Source organism: Sciurus vulgaris (genome assembly GCF_902686455.1).
Source record: "Sciurus vulgaris genome assembly, chromosome: 7".
NCBI lineage: Eukaryota > Metazoa > Chordata > Mammalia > Rodentia > Sciuridae > Sciurus > Sciurus vulgaris.
Genome location: NC_136467.1, coordinates 21,614,390 through 21,630,385, shown reverse-complemented (window position 1 = coordinate 21,630,385; position 15,996 = coordinate 21,614,390). Strand labels below are relative to the sequence as shown.

At 40.4% G+C, this 15,996-nt stretch overlaps 1 protein-coding gene and 1 long non-coding RNA gene across 9 annotated transcripts in view; both read left to right on the top strand.

Annotated features, from left to right (window-relative positions):
- UTRN (utrophin) overlaps positions 1 to 15,996 on the top strand; it is a gene marked incomplete at its 3' end in the record, with an annotated part of 506,460 nt that overhangs the window by 64,869 nt on the left and 425,595 nt on the right. The gene's annotated exons all lie outside the window — the stretch shown is intronic.
- Positions 1,542 to 9,238, top strand: LOC306665419. Its single transcript, XR_013765016.1, has 2 exons — positions 1,542 to 6,489; positions 8,910 to 9,238. It is a non-coding gene; the product is annotated as an uncharacterized lncRNA (long non-coding RNA).

Below are 15,996 nucleotides of genomic sequence, written 5' to 3'. Positions count from 1 at the left end.
TGCATTTTGATGCTTTCTTTAGTTTGCTCAACACACGTGCCATGTGGACAGAGGAAATGTGATTGTAGTTACAATGTGATTGTAGGCTGGTTTTTAGCCTCCTGTGCTGCCCTCATCTGCCAGGTTCCCTACTGCAAGAGGAGACTGGGAGGACATGGAGATGTGGAATTTGGAGTCCAGTTGTTCTTCCAGACTCCCTCACACCCACCCAGGGCCTGCTTTCAGCTGATTGCAGCTGGGCAGGGGCAGGAGACTCTACTTTGCCTTATGCCAAATCCCCCTCACGTCCCCATGATGATATGTTATCAGCGCTCTGATCCCTGTTATTTGTTAATCTGCGCTTCAGGGATCTGGGAAGATCATAGCATTTTGTTTTCTGTGACTTCATTTTGTAGTATAGGCTCTGGGTAGGTGAGACTGTACTAGAGACATTGAAGCCCAACAATTTAATATCTTCAAACAGTGTTTTATATTTAGCCTTCCCATCCCCTCAGCCTTCCAGAAACAGATGCTTAAATTGGTTAAATAGTCCTTCTGCTGTGTGTTCTAAGGCCTCCATTTTCCTATTAGCAAGATGAAGTTTTGTTTTGTGTGTGTGTGTGTGTGTTTTTTAATCCTCAAATCCATGAGAACAGAATAGTCAATGGGATTTGAGGATTAGTTGAAATCCTCACCATGTTAGAGTCATTGATCTTAGGACTTCTGCAGACACTTTGATGGCCTTATCTCTTTCTCCTTTGAATCCATCTACTTGGCTGTTTCTTAGCAAACATGTATTTGCCAGTGTTGGTTGATTATGAAAATAATTATTTGCAACAAGATCCTGTTGAGATATTAAGTCATCTTAGACAAATTAGTAAACTCACTTCAGATGTGCCAGTTTTTACATCTCGCGTAGCAGATGTAATTGGTACGCTGGTGTTGGGTGAGGAGGAGCAGGCGGGAGCTTGCCTTCCCTTTTGATTGGAGCACTTGGGCTTCAGAGTCAGTGTACATGAATTCTGCTTTGGGTCCTCACATTTACTAGCACTGTAATACCTGGGCAATTTGCATGCTTTCCAGTATCAGTGACCTCTGCGGAAAATGGGGACAGTACAAACATCTATTGCGTGTAGATATTGTGAAAATTAAATTACATGGTAATCCATGTAGAACTCATTTCATAAGTATTGCTAATGATAGCATCAATAATAATGCAACTACTGTGATTACTGCTTCTGTTAATTACTGCTACTATTAATAGAGCTACTAGTATGAATCTGGTTTGACTGGATTGAGATTTAATTTGCTCTTCTCTATAGGTGATACTGTTCCACAAAAGAACTAAAAGATAGAAAGAGGTAGCTATAGAATCCAAATTAGTTAGCCTTACCCTAAATGGTACTGTCACTTAAAAATTTAGAGCAATAACACTTTATGCTGTCCCATAGAAATTCTTATTTTTTAAAACTGTGTTGTTACATAAAGATATTTCAATCTTTTAAGGAAAAAAAAAAACTTCTATCTTTTCTCTATTGTTGAGTGTTTTTTTCTTTAAAAATCACAATAGTATCAAAGAATATTAGAAAAAGTAAAAAGCAACATTCTCTACCATCTTAAAATAGTGATTTTTTATTTCTTATCATCCCATTTAGTTTCTGTAGCCACACTTAAAAAGTAGTAATTGTATAATATTTGGAATGTTTTGCTCTGCTGCTTTAGTTTTATGTGATGAACATTTTCCCTATTTCCATCAGGTAGTTATACCATAATTTCTTTAATTCTTTTTGTGTGTGTGTATGGTTAGCTTTTCCTAGTTTTTTGACGTGGTGGATTGTAGTGCAGTGAGAAATGGATAGTGAGGTGAAAGGTTATCCGTAGAATATTTTATCCATAAAAATGTGATAAGTTGTTTTGAGGATCATGTAAGTGGGCAGATAGAACCACAGTACACTGGGGACAATGATGACTGCAACTGTCATGGCTCCTATCCTCAGCCACAATGCTATTGCCACTTTGGACCAGATAATTTTTTGTCGTGAGAACTGTGCCATGTATGGTGGGCTGTTAGCACCTCCTCGTCTCCATGCACCAGTGGTGACAGACAGAAACATCTGTGACTCTGCATCATGTACAATCAGAGAAATGAAAAGTTGTGCTCCTTTGTGTACAGTGAGTCGAAATGAATTCTACTGTCATGTACAACTAATTAGAATTAAAAAAAAAAAAAAAGTCTCTCCCCTGCCACGTGTACCCGAGGGGTACACATGCAGTTAGAACAGATATAAGCAGTCTGGCACAGCTAGATGAGTGCTAGAGAAATATTTGCTATTATTATTACTGTTATTGTCATCATTACTGTCTTTCATTTCAGTTATTTCTGATTCATTTCTAGAAATATCATTCCTGGGATAAGTTTAATTTTACATTACTGAGGACCACGTACATTCTGCAGAGGACTGAGTTAAGTGTGACAAGCTTTATACCACTAGTTTATATAAATTCCAATATCTCTATGATCCAACTAGCATCCAGTTGTTAATACTACATATTGTTTAATGTTCAGTTTCTGGAATTACTGGCCAAGAGGAGCTCATTTCCTATATTCCTTGGTTTTATTGCCACATTTGAAGATTCTTATAATGGCTGTTGTCTGCTTACCTTTTTTTATCTGAGCCTCTGCCATTCAATCTTTGCCCTCAATAACCAAGTCTGTATTCAGTTTCTTTTCTCGATCTTTTAATAGCTGTACGTAGAACATTGATGGAGGTCTTTTCGCATTGTTGTGTCCTTCCACCACAATACTTTGCTGTTTTATATTAAGACAATAATTGATAGTTTCTCATGAGACTGCTTAGAATTTAAATATAAGGTGAGATCCTCTTTTTTGAAGGGTAATTTTGTGGAAAAGAACTTTGTATTCTGTGATGTGTATCCTCAAACAAACATGGACCCGCTGACTTAAGTACCCTTCAGGAAGTAATGGTGATCATAGCTGTAGCAGAGACACTGGCCCCACCCTTACCTCCTCCTCTGACATTTCCAGGCACTGGGACTTTCAGCTGTGGGCACCAGCCTCCCTTTGCCTGCAGGCATGCTCTGGCTGGACAAGCTCACACACACCCAGGGCTGGCCAGCACCCCAGTCCCCAGCCAGTGACTGCTGAGGTGTAAGTTCTCTAGTTCTCTGCCATCTCAGTTGATCTAACTTTGAGATGAGCATTTTACATGGATTGTCCAAGTTCCCAGGTGAATTGCAATGGTAACTTGCTTGATAGTAGCTTTTCACTGGCCAACTTTACTTCCCTGTCTCATTTCTTGACTCCCTGCTAGTGTTTTCTGGGACCACCTCCAAAATAAACTATTAAGACTTGAGTCTTTGTCTCAGGATCTGCTTCTCCGGGGGCAACAAAGTATGTTAGGCAATTTTCCTTTGACCTTGACAGATGAAACAAGAGAAGAGATCAGATCAGGGGAACAGAAATCTTTTGAAGACCTGTCTAGTCTGCCCAGTGGGATTAGAGCCGTGGCAGGGTGACATTTAGTGTACCTCAGAAATGTGACTTTCGGCCCTCTCCCTCACACTGTGGACTGACTTAGGGAATTGCAAGATTTCTAAAAGATTGGGTTTTTGTTTGAGTATTTCCTCGCAAAGTGACTCACTGGTGTTATGAAGGAAGAGAAAAAAAGAAGACCCCAAACAAAACCTTTTATCTATTGTTGTCCTAATTTTGTCCTTCATTTGAGCTGATTATTAGTGCCTTAGGAAAAATTTTCAGCGTGGCAGACAGAGCGGTAGTAGTTTGAGTTGTGGACTTAGTCCAGAGGGCTGTGTTTGAGTTAAAACCATCCAGGAGTTGTGGGCAGAACAGATGGTCCTATTTTTGGATGCTAAGAGGGGCTCTGTAGGGCTGGAAGGAAAGAAGTTCCTGTTAATTACAGGCACAGGTCTATTCCTGGGATTATATTCATTATGCTGCCACTTCCTCACACCAACTGGAAGCATAAAATCAAGGACCAAATTAACCATCCTTATATGATGGAAACAAAAAAAAAGCAGAGTCGTAAACATTTGCTTTGTTAATTGAAAAAAATAAAATCATTGGAATTGATTTCTAAAAACTTAATTTTGGCTAGAATATAATATCAGGCTTTCTTTAAATGGGTGAGGTGGGGATGCTGAGATCCTGGCTTGGAATGCTGTGGGTCCCACAGGGGCACCGACTCTCTGCCTCTCCTTCCTCTTTCCCCTCTGCCCAGGGCCCAGCTGCTGTCCCCCACTGCACTCTCTCAGACTGCACATCTCTGGGAACATTTGTCATAAAGTCACATAACTGTTCTGTTTCCTCTCCAGCAAATTGTTGAATGTAGTTTGCAAAAAGCCAAGGTCATTGCACAGTCTTCGATGACCTTCGCTGTAAGTGAATGGGAACCAGAGTGAATGTGGGCCGACAGAGCTTCACATTTTCCGTGTGAGAGTTCTTCCTTTGTTGTATGTGATTAATAACTGGATAGGATATAAAGCCAGATGATTTCATTGTTGAACACAGACTCGAAGGTCATGAGAAACTGCCTGTTCCAATTAAACTTTGCCAAGATGTTGTAGAAAGGTCGGCATTGACACCTGAATAGTTTTAGAAACAAGGCAGAGAATGTAGAAAAAAATGACAGGGGCCATTCTCTATGTGATGTGGAAGTTGATTTCTGCTTGATGCAATAACAACCTTTGAACCTGAAATTGCACCGGGGAAGACCTGTGTGTGCCAGCTTGTTCAGGTTGTTTGTTGTGCTAAGAAATGGGGTAGACAGTTAGTTGCAGGTATACCCACTTCATTAATAGTTCAAAATTTTTTTAAACTCTATCTTGTTATTTTTTTCAGGCTTGTTATTTAAAATATAATTTTGAATTAACTTTCTTTGTACTTTGCACTTTGAGTTTCATTTTGTTTTTAAAATACTCCAATGGTCATGCATAATACTTGATGGACACACTGTAATTCTTAAATTAAAAATTCAGAGATCAAGCTCCTGAAAGCTATCATACAGAACAGTATTTTTGCTCATCTTCTTTTCTATGCATTTTCTAGGCTTTTGAGTAAGAAGTTAGGGAAAGATTGACTTCTAGTCTCCTCATGTTTTCTTTTCCCACTTTGTGGAGGAACTAACTGCCCCAGCTCTTACTTCAGTATTTCTCGGCATATGTCCAGTGTGTAGTGAATTGCCACCAGTTCTGGCAGTCACGAGTTTTAAATTATAATGGCAGATTCATTTTGAAATTGACACATTGGGAACCTGATTTTCCCAGAGCTGGTGGAGTGTAAGGAGATTGAAGATGAGTTGGCCTGGTTGGATCTTTGCAATCTTATCACATGCTTGCTTTCGGGCTGGGTTCTCACTCTCTTCTCCCAGGGCAGCTTCTGGTGCGAGTTCAGCTGGTAGGAATTTGATTATGTGGTAGCAACAACTGCAGGTGGGTGGGCATACACCCTCTTCCCTCAGCTCTTCCCGCTAGAATCTTTCCCTGCTGAAAGCCAACAAAACAAAAATACACTTAATGCATTTAAAGTATTACTAGAGTTGAATTATTTCTGTTAAAGAAGTTGTTTTATTATGTGGCCAACTCCTGATTTCTTGTGAATTGTCAGGATTTTTCTCTTCTACCTAAGAATATGCCAGGCTATTTCTTTGGTAATTCAATAAATATTTATTATATATTGATAGTACATATGAAACTATCTGAAAGAGGCCAGAGAATAAGACAGTTCCTTCCTTCTGAGAATTAAGAATCTCACTAGGAGAGGAGATCATATAGGCTGGATATATAGATTATTTTGTTATAATAGGAATTGAGTTCAAAATGTGGGGATAGGCTAGGGACAGCTCGGGGAGAGGCTGTGTCTCAAGACTTGATAAAAGAGAGAACCATTTGTTGTATGGACTACGACATGCTCACTGGGGCTGAAGGACCCAGGTAGAGGGTCAGAATTAATAGGGTCAGCTATAGGAAAGAGTGCCACATACCGTAGTAGGTACTATGTATATACTCACTCCTGTTCCACACGGATATTCGTGATTTTTAAAGGCAGTGAGCATTGTTTGAAGGTTTTGAGTGTGAGGAATTTCATCATCAGAAGAAGGCTATTCTATTTGAGGTGATCTGGATACACACCAGGTGGTGCATCCTGTAGGAGGTTATTGTAGTACCTCGAAGGAAAGTACCTGGCCTTTGAGATTGGTAGCTTGGGAATATCTTGGCTCTGTTGAGCAATTAAATTGAATTATGCCAAAGCTCACTGCATGGCTTTTAGTACTTAAGATTCTGCTGCCAAAAGCTGAGCTCACTCCTCTCTTGAGTTTAGCTGTGGTGGAAGGAACTTGTGTGAGGAGGATTCTTCCCCTTCGTTGGAGTGACATGCTCAATTTTTAGACTGGAAGCTCAGCTGATACCTGCAGAAGCTGTTTCTGACTGTGACCTGCTTCCCCACTGTCTCTTATGCGTCCCCTGTGACAGGTAAAAGGAGCCACTGGGGTCAGTTTTCCTTGATTTTGTGTCAGCGTGTGCGGGGTTGCCCACGTGTAGATTTTGTGTGTTGGTACTGATGTGCATCACCCTGGCAGGGGCTAGCAGCTCAGATACCTACAGCTCTGCCTGTACTTTGTGTTTCTACTTCTATTTTATATTTCCCAGTTTGTGATTCATAGGCAGGGATTGAATGACCAAGATGTGCTGCTGATGAGGGGGTGTGTTGGTTTCCTCTTGCGGCTGTATGAAATTGGCATGAGTTTGCTGGCTTCAAACAATACAGGTTTCTTACCTTTCAGCTCTGGACGTCAGAAGTCTGATACGGGTCTTGTTGGCTAAACTCAGGATGTTGGCAGGGCTGTGCTCCTTTTAGAGACTATAGAGGTGAATCTGTTTCTTTGTCCTTTCCAGTTTTGACAAGCTGGGCACCGTCACAGGCCTGCTTCCAGTTCAAAACAGCAGTGGTGGGTGGAGCCCCTCACTTTGCTTGCTCTGATACTCCCTGGCCTTCCCCTCCCTTAAGGACCCCTGTGATTACGCTGGACTCACCAGAATGATCCAAGACAGTCTCCCTCTTGATGAGCAGTCTCAGTTCTCTCTGCAGCTTCAGTTAGCCCTTGCCCTGTAACCAAAGACATGGGTACCCGTTGCTGGGGTTTGGGGATGGGAATGCATTATTTTGCCTACCATAGAGGATACGGTTTCATATGTTTTAGACGTGGGCATCTGCCTACAAAATATGGAATGGTGAGGAGTTTTTCCATTCATCTGCTTGCCTGAAATAAATTTCATCCCTTTCCTTTGGCAATTGACTCATCCTTAATGTAAAAAGTCATGCTAGACAAAGATTTTCTTTTTGTGTGTGTGCGCGTTATGTTGGATGGAGACCTCTGTCTGATGATGGGGGAAGAGGAAAGAAGTGACCTAAGTAATCTCAGCTTTAGGGACTGCGAGGGATTGAAGCTCTGTAGTGGATCATGAAGAGTAGATTGGTAATTCTGCTGTGACAAAAACATGTCAACCACTCTTGATCGTCCACTTTTTACACTTTACTCTGAAGCCAAATACTTCAGTTAATGTGATTTAATGGTTTTCTGTCAGTGTCATCTGGCAGGATGTTATTAGAGAGAAACATTCAACATAGTGTTCAAGCTTATTTGGGAAGAAAACAAGTGAATAGCCAAACTAAAAGTGGAATTTAAATGACTTCTATTTTAGGAAAAGTGAAGAAGTTGAGAGGTTAGTTAACAAGGCTTTTTTTTTCTTCTTCTTATGATCAGTGGTAATTTGATCTGTGAAAGGACTTTATTTTCAGTGAATTTGGATACTCTTATGGCAGCCATTAGCGACTTTATGCGCATCCTTTTCTATTCTGACATAAGAAACTAGACAGTGTAATTATCATGGGAATATAAAGGCCAAAGTGCTAAAGTAGCACAGTTTATGTTAATTCACATGCAAACTGCTAGCATATACCTGCAGGAGATGTCACTTTGAAGAAGTTTTTATGTATATTTAAAAGAAGTGGCCAGATGTGAGTCTAGGATTTGTCAAGAAAATATTATAAGACAATAAGTAAGTCACTTAGACATGTCATTTCTTCCTTATTAATGTATAGAAGAATGGAGGAACTTTAGAATGCATAGCGGGAAATGGGGGGGGTATGAAAAATGGTGGAATGAGACAGACATCATTACCATATGTCCGTATATGATTACATGAATGGTGTGAATCTACATTGTGCACAACCATGAAAATGAAAAGATGTACTCCATTTGTGTGCAATGAATCAAAAGGTAGTCTGTAAAAAAAACAAAAACAACAACAACAAAAAAAAACCCAAAAAACAAAATTTACAAGGGCAAAGTTCCCCCACTGGTGAATGAACTAAGGTCCCTTGCAATCCCATTACTTTACCTCTATTAAAAAAATATGTATAGATAGGAGTTACAGTTCATAGACAAGATCTTTTCTGTGCCCGTCACGGTACAGACAGTATAATTGTTACTGAATAGTATTTCACTGATTTAGAATCGAACATTATGGCTTTTAGAATATTTGGAATGATTTTTAGAAAATGCACATTTTTGAAGCCCTCAGGTGACTGTGAGAAGGAAGGGAAGGTTCTGTCATAGACCAGTAGATGTCGTGAGAGTGTGAAAGCCCTCTAGCTTAGTGCCTACATCATTGATCTTCCTGGGGATTAATCCCACTAGCTTCTATTTTTCAAGGAAAAAATTATCTTCAAGAAGACAGTTATTTCTTGGCTGAGAGCCAAGAGAACAATTCTAGAAATGTTAAAGCCCCTTGGGAGGAGACGGTTGTGTTTATTACTGATAATCTTCAGTGACTGAGGAATTGAGGGCATGTGAGCTGGTCACCACTTTCTCTTTCCATTTCCCATGCAGAACCACCATGCAGGCTGATGGGAATTAGCTCGTGAACATTTAAGAAAGCCTGGTGCCAGATCATTCATTCCTTCAGTGTTTTTAAAATTCTTTAGTGTGTGAAGAAACCCAGGAGAATGACAAATAAGAATGACGTTATCTAAAGGAACAAGTTGCCTAGCACATAGCAGATGCTCAATAAAAATTCTTTAGTGAATCTACATTGTGTACAACCATAGAAATGAAAAGTTGTACCCCATTTGTGTACAATGAATCAAAATGTGTCTGTAATAATAAAAAAATATTAAAAAATATTCTTTAAGGAAAAGGAATAAATAACTTATTTGTTATATGTGGTTCAAGTTGGTTTTTATGGGATGGGTTTTCTCTTCTCCTTTTTGCTTTAGGAAAGGAGTTTGTGTTGTAACTCAAGGAAAGAGAAACATACTTTTAGCATTAAAGACTCTAAACTATAAGCTTAACAAACAATAAAGTTAGTTTAGTGCCAGCCTGAGAATTACAGAGTAGGACCTAAGGTAGACACAGTAACTTCTCTTGTGATATAGAAGGTATCTCTTTAACATGTTGGCTGCAGGGATTTTGTTTTGCTTCTTTGTTTTATCCTTTAACTTCTGTTTGACCTTTCATAAAATGAGTCTTTATAGTGTTCCTTTAAGATAGTGTTAAAGTTTTTTTTTTCTTTTTCCCTCCTAGTGGGGATTGGAGAGCAATTTAAAAAAATTGATGGAGGGCTGAGGTTGTGGCTCAGTGGTAGAGCACTTGCCTAGCATGTGTGAGGCACTGGGTTCGATCCTCAGCACCACATGTAAATAAAATAAAGGTCCATTGACAACTAAAAAAAATTTTTTTTAAATAAAATAAAAAAATTGGTGGAAGTAATGGAATTTCTGCCTCCACTCAAATTCATATTTGTGGAGTCACTAAAACTTATCTCAATATCTGTGTTTGCATATTTAATTCATGTTTACTCATTTATTTCCATGCCTTTTAAGGTCTATAGGACTATCTGATAAAATGCTACTTTTCCCTCCCTTTTTACATTAAGTATTATCTGTGTTTTTATCTTACTTCCAAAGGAACTATGGGGATTCTCATCTTTAGGTGATTTTTTTAGTTTATTTGTTTGTTTATATTGTTTTTGTCTGTACCCCAGGCCTGGTACATGCAAGGCAAGTGCTTGACCACTGAGCTATACCCCCAGCTCTTTGTAACCTTGTATGTTGAGACTGGGTCTTGCTAAATTGCCTAAGCTGGCCTTACACTTGTGATCCTTGTGCCTCAACCTCCTGCTTAACTGGGATTACAGGTGGGTACCACTGTGCCTGGATATATGTTACCCCTTTTGGATAATAAATATAAGATCTTATTATGTTGTTTTACAAATTTGTTTTTTTTTGGGGGGGGGATTTGTGTGTGTATGTGTGTGTGTATTGGCCTTAGCTAAACACATTGAATACTTTTTTCTGCAAATACTGATACATTTAGCTTATTCTTTTAAAATAACTTTATTTTTTAAATTATTTTTTCTTTTTAATTGACACATAATTGTCATACTTCTTATGGGGTACAAAGTGATATTTCAAGCATTATGTGTGTACTTAGCATATTCTTTTTGCTACTCTCTTCCTTTTATGCATACCAAAATCATTTGTAGATTAGCTTTTATGCTTCACATAGCTGGAAACACATAAGAAGGAGCAACTCTAGATATCTCGGTTGCTAAAACTCTGCTTTCTTCCTCATCTCAGAGAGTGGCTGTCGACTGGGGGAGGCATACATCTTGAAAAGAGGGGTTTTCACTGAGCAGTAGGCCTCCACCTAACAGAACACCCACTGTGACTATTTACAATGTTTGAGTCTCAGCAAAAATACCACTTGTATTCTGAATCCCTTTGTTTCAACTACATAACTCAATAAGAAAGTTTCCTACAATAGAAAAGAATAGACACTGTTCAGAGGCCAAGTTTTGCCTTTTAAGGCTGAATGTGCTGTATTTTAATCTTGCTTCTCAAGTTAAAGAGACTGGTATAAACAAGAGGAGGGCCCTCTGGTATTTCTCTGCAAAGCTTCAGTCATACTGTTTCTTTTTAAGATATTTATTTTTAATCCTGTTTATTTAGTGCCAGTTGCTACTGCAGTGTAGGGGCTTGGTGTTTCTGATAGTTTGGTGGCCCTCAGAAGCCTAGGGGATCACTTCCAGGACCCTCCAGGATACCAAAATTCATGGATGCACAAGTCACTTACATAAAATGATGTAGTGTTTGCATGACTTCTTACATTTGCCTGAATACTTTTTAAGTCATTGTCACATTACTTATAATACCTAATATAGTGTAAATAGTTGTACTGTGTTGTTTAGGGAAAAACAATAAGGAAAAAGTGTACAAATTCAGTACAGATGCAAGATTTTCCTTCATATATTTTTGCTCTGCCATTGGTCGAATCCACGAATGTGTCACTCAGACACGGAGGGCCAGCTGTACCCTCTTTCAAGGCAGGGGCCTGGGCTGCCTGGATTGGGCCGTGTCTAATTCTTGTCCACTTTTATAAACTTTGTCTACTCATCTGTAAAACAGAGGCTACTCATAGTACTACCCCCTGGTTGTCATGAGGATTAAAATAAGATAAGTGAAAAAATAACCTGGAGAAAAATATTTGCAGATCATATCTGATAAATGCCTGGAGTCTAGACCATATAAAGAATCCTTACAACTCAACAGTCAAAACAGCTCAACTGAAAAGTGGACAGAGAGGTAGACATTTCTCCAAAGAAGACACACAAATGGTTAATAAGGTCATGAAAAGATGAGCAACACCATTACTCATGAGGGAAATGGAAATCAAAACCACAGTGAGAGTCTACTTTGCACCTGCTGAGGCAGGAGGATCACGAGTTCAAAGCCAGTCTCGGCAACATAGCAAGGCACTAAGCAGCTCTATGAGACTCTGTCTCTAAATAAAATATAAAATAAAATAGGGCCAGGGATGTGACTCAGTGGTTGAGTGCCCCTGAGTTCAATCTCTGGTGCCCACCCCACCAAATGAGAAAGAACAAGCATTGGAAAGGGTGTGGAGAAATCAGAACCTTACACTGCTGTGGCAGTGGACAAGGCGTAGCAATTTTGGGAGTTAAACATGGCATTGCCCCGTAACCCAGCAGTTCCCCATCGAGAGGTACACTCAAGAGGAGACCACACCTATGTCCACACTAGAAAACTGTACGCAGATGCAGGGAAGAGCATTATTCATCCTAGGCCAAAAGTGGGGACCACTGAAGTGTCCATCACCTGACAAATGGCTCAACCACGCATGGTTTGTTACAGAGTAACGTCATCGCAGAGCTGAAGCGACCATGGATGTCCTCTCTCACTGGTTCCTGAGAGCCTTCTGGACAGATTTCAGACACATCACACACAGTAGCAGGCATGCATTTATTAGAAGGGTTGGGAAAAGGGGACACTCTGAAGGGAGAGAGAGGGTTCTCTCAGAGACGAGAGGGATGATGTGCCCCCTCTGCCTTCCAATTTTATCTGGGGTCCCAGGGAAGTTTCCAGAGATCCTGCTTATCCTCCTTTTGACTTTCGACTGACATCAGGATTGTGTAAGTTCCAACCCCACGGAGTGGAGATTTTGCTGTGAAAATGGTATGCTAAAGACTCAAGGCAACTCTGGATCCCTTTGGCTGGTGCTGACCAGTTCTAATCGAAACATGTTCTTATAGGTTTAATGGTTAGGGCTTTGCTTTGTTTTTAGTTGTTCTGTGTTCCTGAGTTCTGGACTCTGGTCTGTATAAAGGTCACAGAGTCCCCCACTTTAGGGTAACTTGCATTAGTCCTGTAGACAATGGGTGTTTGCTGAGGAAGGCAGCCTATGCTGTTGACTGAGGCCTCAGCTAAATTGTTTTTTAAAACAAAATGTGGAATTCAGAACCCTAGGTCCAGTTTATGGAATTACTGCTTAACTTCATATTCTCACCACTCATGTCCGTCTGTTACCCATCAGTTTTTCCATACAACTGAATATTACTCAGCTATAAAAAGAAATACAGTACAGATACAGGCTACAGTACAGTACACCTGCCCCTTGAAAACATAAGAAAGAAGCCTGGTACAAAGGGCCACTTATCATCATTCCCCTTTATATGAACTGTCTACACAGGCAAATCCATACAGACAGGAAGTAGATTCATGGTTCCTAGCACGGGGGGAGGGCAGGAAATAGGAAATGGCAGCTAATGGGTGCAGGGTTTCTTTTTAGGGTGATGAGATGTCTGGAATTAGTGATAACTGTCGCACAACATTGTGACTATACTAAAGCCAATTGTATTGTATGCTTTACGTGGATGGATTTTGTGGCATGTGACTTATAGCTCAATTGACCAAAATTAAGGTAATTCAAGAAAGCAGTACTGTCCCTGAACGTGGCAGGCACTCTGTGCGTGAGCTCATTCCTCCTCTGCTGGCATCCTCGTCATTATTATTTTAAAAAGATAATTGCTTGTAATGTGGGTCTATTATTTCCAGTTATTTCCCTCAAATTACACACTAGCAATTGGGTGCTTGCACATTGTTTTCGAAGGTCTGCATTTGTGAGCAGGTCCTGGGATGGAGAGCTTTGCATTATTGTCTGTGGGGTGTGTGTGTGTGTGTGTGTGTGTGTGTGTTTCTCATTTGCTTACACTGCATCTTCTTTCTATCAGATAAAGTACTTCTTGGCAGGTCATATGCCATTTATAGATTTTCTCTTTTTACTCTCTTGTAGTTGATTTATCTGATTAGACACTTTCAGCTTCTGAGATGAGAAGGAAAAGAAACCAAGAATAGGATAATCCTAAGGAATTCCTCAGTCTTGATGGTGAAATTTCTCTTCCTAGCTTCCCCCGCTCTGTGAGACAGGTTTTTCTTTTGTGGGGAAGTAACTACATAGCACAAGAGTTAGGGTACTGCTCTATGCTAACCGAAGCGTACTGCCATGTTCTCTGAAAATATTTTACATAAAATCTGTCAAAGATCAACTTTTGGTCAGGCCTAGTGGCACAAGCCTGTAATCCCAGCTACTGGGGACACTGAGGCAAGAGGATGGTGAGTTTGAGGTCAACCTGGGCAACTTAGCAAGACCCTACTGGAAAATAAAATGGGAAGGGCTGGGATATAGCTCAGTGGTAGGACATTTGCCTGGCATACTTGAGACCCTGGGATCTATTCCCTATGCGGGGGGTGGGGGTGGGAAAATGACTCTGTCAATTATGTAGAATAATATTGGCTCTTATTTTTGCTAAAAGGGTTGACATATCTTATACACGGTGACCCTTTTGGAACTATTAATAGATGAGATGTTGGACTTAAAGGATTAAGTGGCATTTATAATAAGTGTATGAACTTATTAAAGTCATCATTTAAAAAGTGTGATGATTTTTTTTTTTTTTTTTTTTTTTTTGAGGTGGTGCTGGGGATCGAACCCAGGGCCCCAAGCTTGCAGGGCAAGCACTTTACCAATTGAGCTATCTCCCCAGCCCTAAAGTCATCATTTATAAACATGGTGGAATACTTGATTGTGGCTGGGGAAATGCATGTCCACTGTCTAAAGCTAATCTGGGTTGGGTTGTGGCTTTCATTTCTGGATTTCCTTCCTCAAGCTTCCAGGGTGTTCTGACTCCATTATTTATCAATATTAAGATTGTTTCAGTTTCCTGGTAGCTAGGCGTCAGAGTGACTTTTTTGCCAGGTTCTTTATTTGGCTGCGTGACCTTGTTTGACTTTTCTTTGAGGACTGTGCATCTAAGTTCCCTGTTGCTTTGCCTGGCTACGGTGGGGGCCCACCTGGTCAGTGGGGTCCAGCCTTGCCCCACCAGGTGGGGGCTTGGCTGCAGCTCACTGCTTGGAGGGTCCTCTCACATACCTGGAGTTCTGCTGTATCCTGCTTCCTAGCTCTCACTCTCTGGGTCCTGCCGGGGACCCCACTCTCTTGTGAGTGCCCAGGCTGGCCTCCCATTGCCACCTTCTTTTTGTTTGGCAGTTTTATGGCGTGCTTTCTTTCCCCACATAGGGTGGCAGCCTTTGTATAAATTGCAGTAGGTTCAGCAGGGTATGGTAGTGCACACCTGTAATCCCAGTGGCTCGGGAGCCTGAGGCAGGAGGATCGCCAGTTCAAAGCTAGCCTCAGCAAATTAGCGACTCCCTAAGCAACTCCATGATACCCTATCTCTAAATAAAATACAAGAAAGGGCTGGGGATGTGGCTCAGTGGATAAGCACCCCTGAGTTCAATCCCTGGTACCAAAAAAAAAAAAAAAAAAAAAAAAAAAAAAAATTGCAGTAGGTTCAACATGAAAATTATTACCAATATCTTATTCATGTATGAATTAATCATATATAGCTACTTTTTGGATCCTCAATGCCATTGTGATTTGCATCTTTCTAGAATGATCATTGTGTTGTAAACTTTTGTATCATTTATGTTCTTTGTGCTATTGAGAAAATATAGTTTCAATGAATACTGGTAATTTATACATTAAAAAAAAAAAGGAACATATACAATGGCCAAGGTTGTCTGTGGTTAAAGTCTTTTATTAAGATTTTGCTTTTAGTAAAGGGAAAAATCTACCAAAGTAAAAATGATCTAACTTTATGACTTGGTTTACCAAAAAAATGAATCAGTCATAGTTCATATTTTAATAATATTATATCCTAAGCTGCATATTCGAAAAAAATGTAACTTATTTATCACAGTGAACAGAATGACCAAAACTATGGTCTTTCCAATTCAGTAACTGTTAGCGTGTTTTTGGTGCCGCGTCGGGTTTATTTCTCTGCATGAGCCCACGCGCGTGACTGTGTGTGGCCTTGAGTTTATCATGTTCTTCACTGCATCTCACATCCTTCTACTCCGTGCCTCACTGGTCAAGGTTGGGCCCAGTTGCATATTTATGTATAAACCCTGGTGACCCTGGGGTTGAGGGCCGTGGTGCGGGCTGGAGTTGCGTGCGTGGTGTGGGTGGGTGCAGAGGCATGGGTGGTTTCTATTCTTTCTACCCTGAGTGCCATGCCCTCTTTTCTGGTTGGCGGTGTTCCGTGACAGCCCTGCTGCCC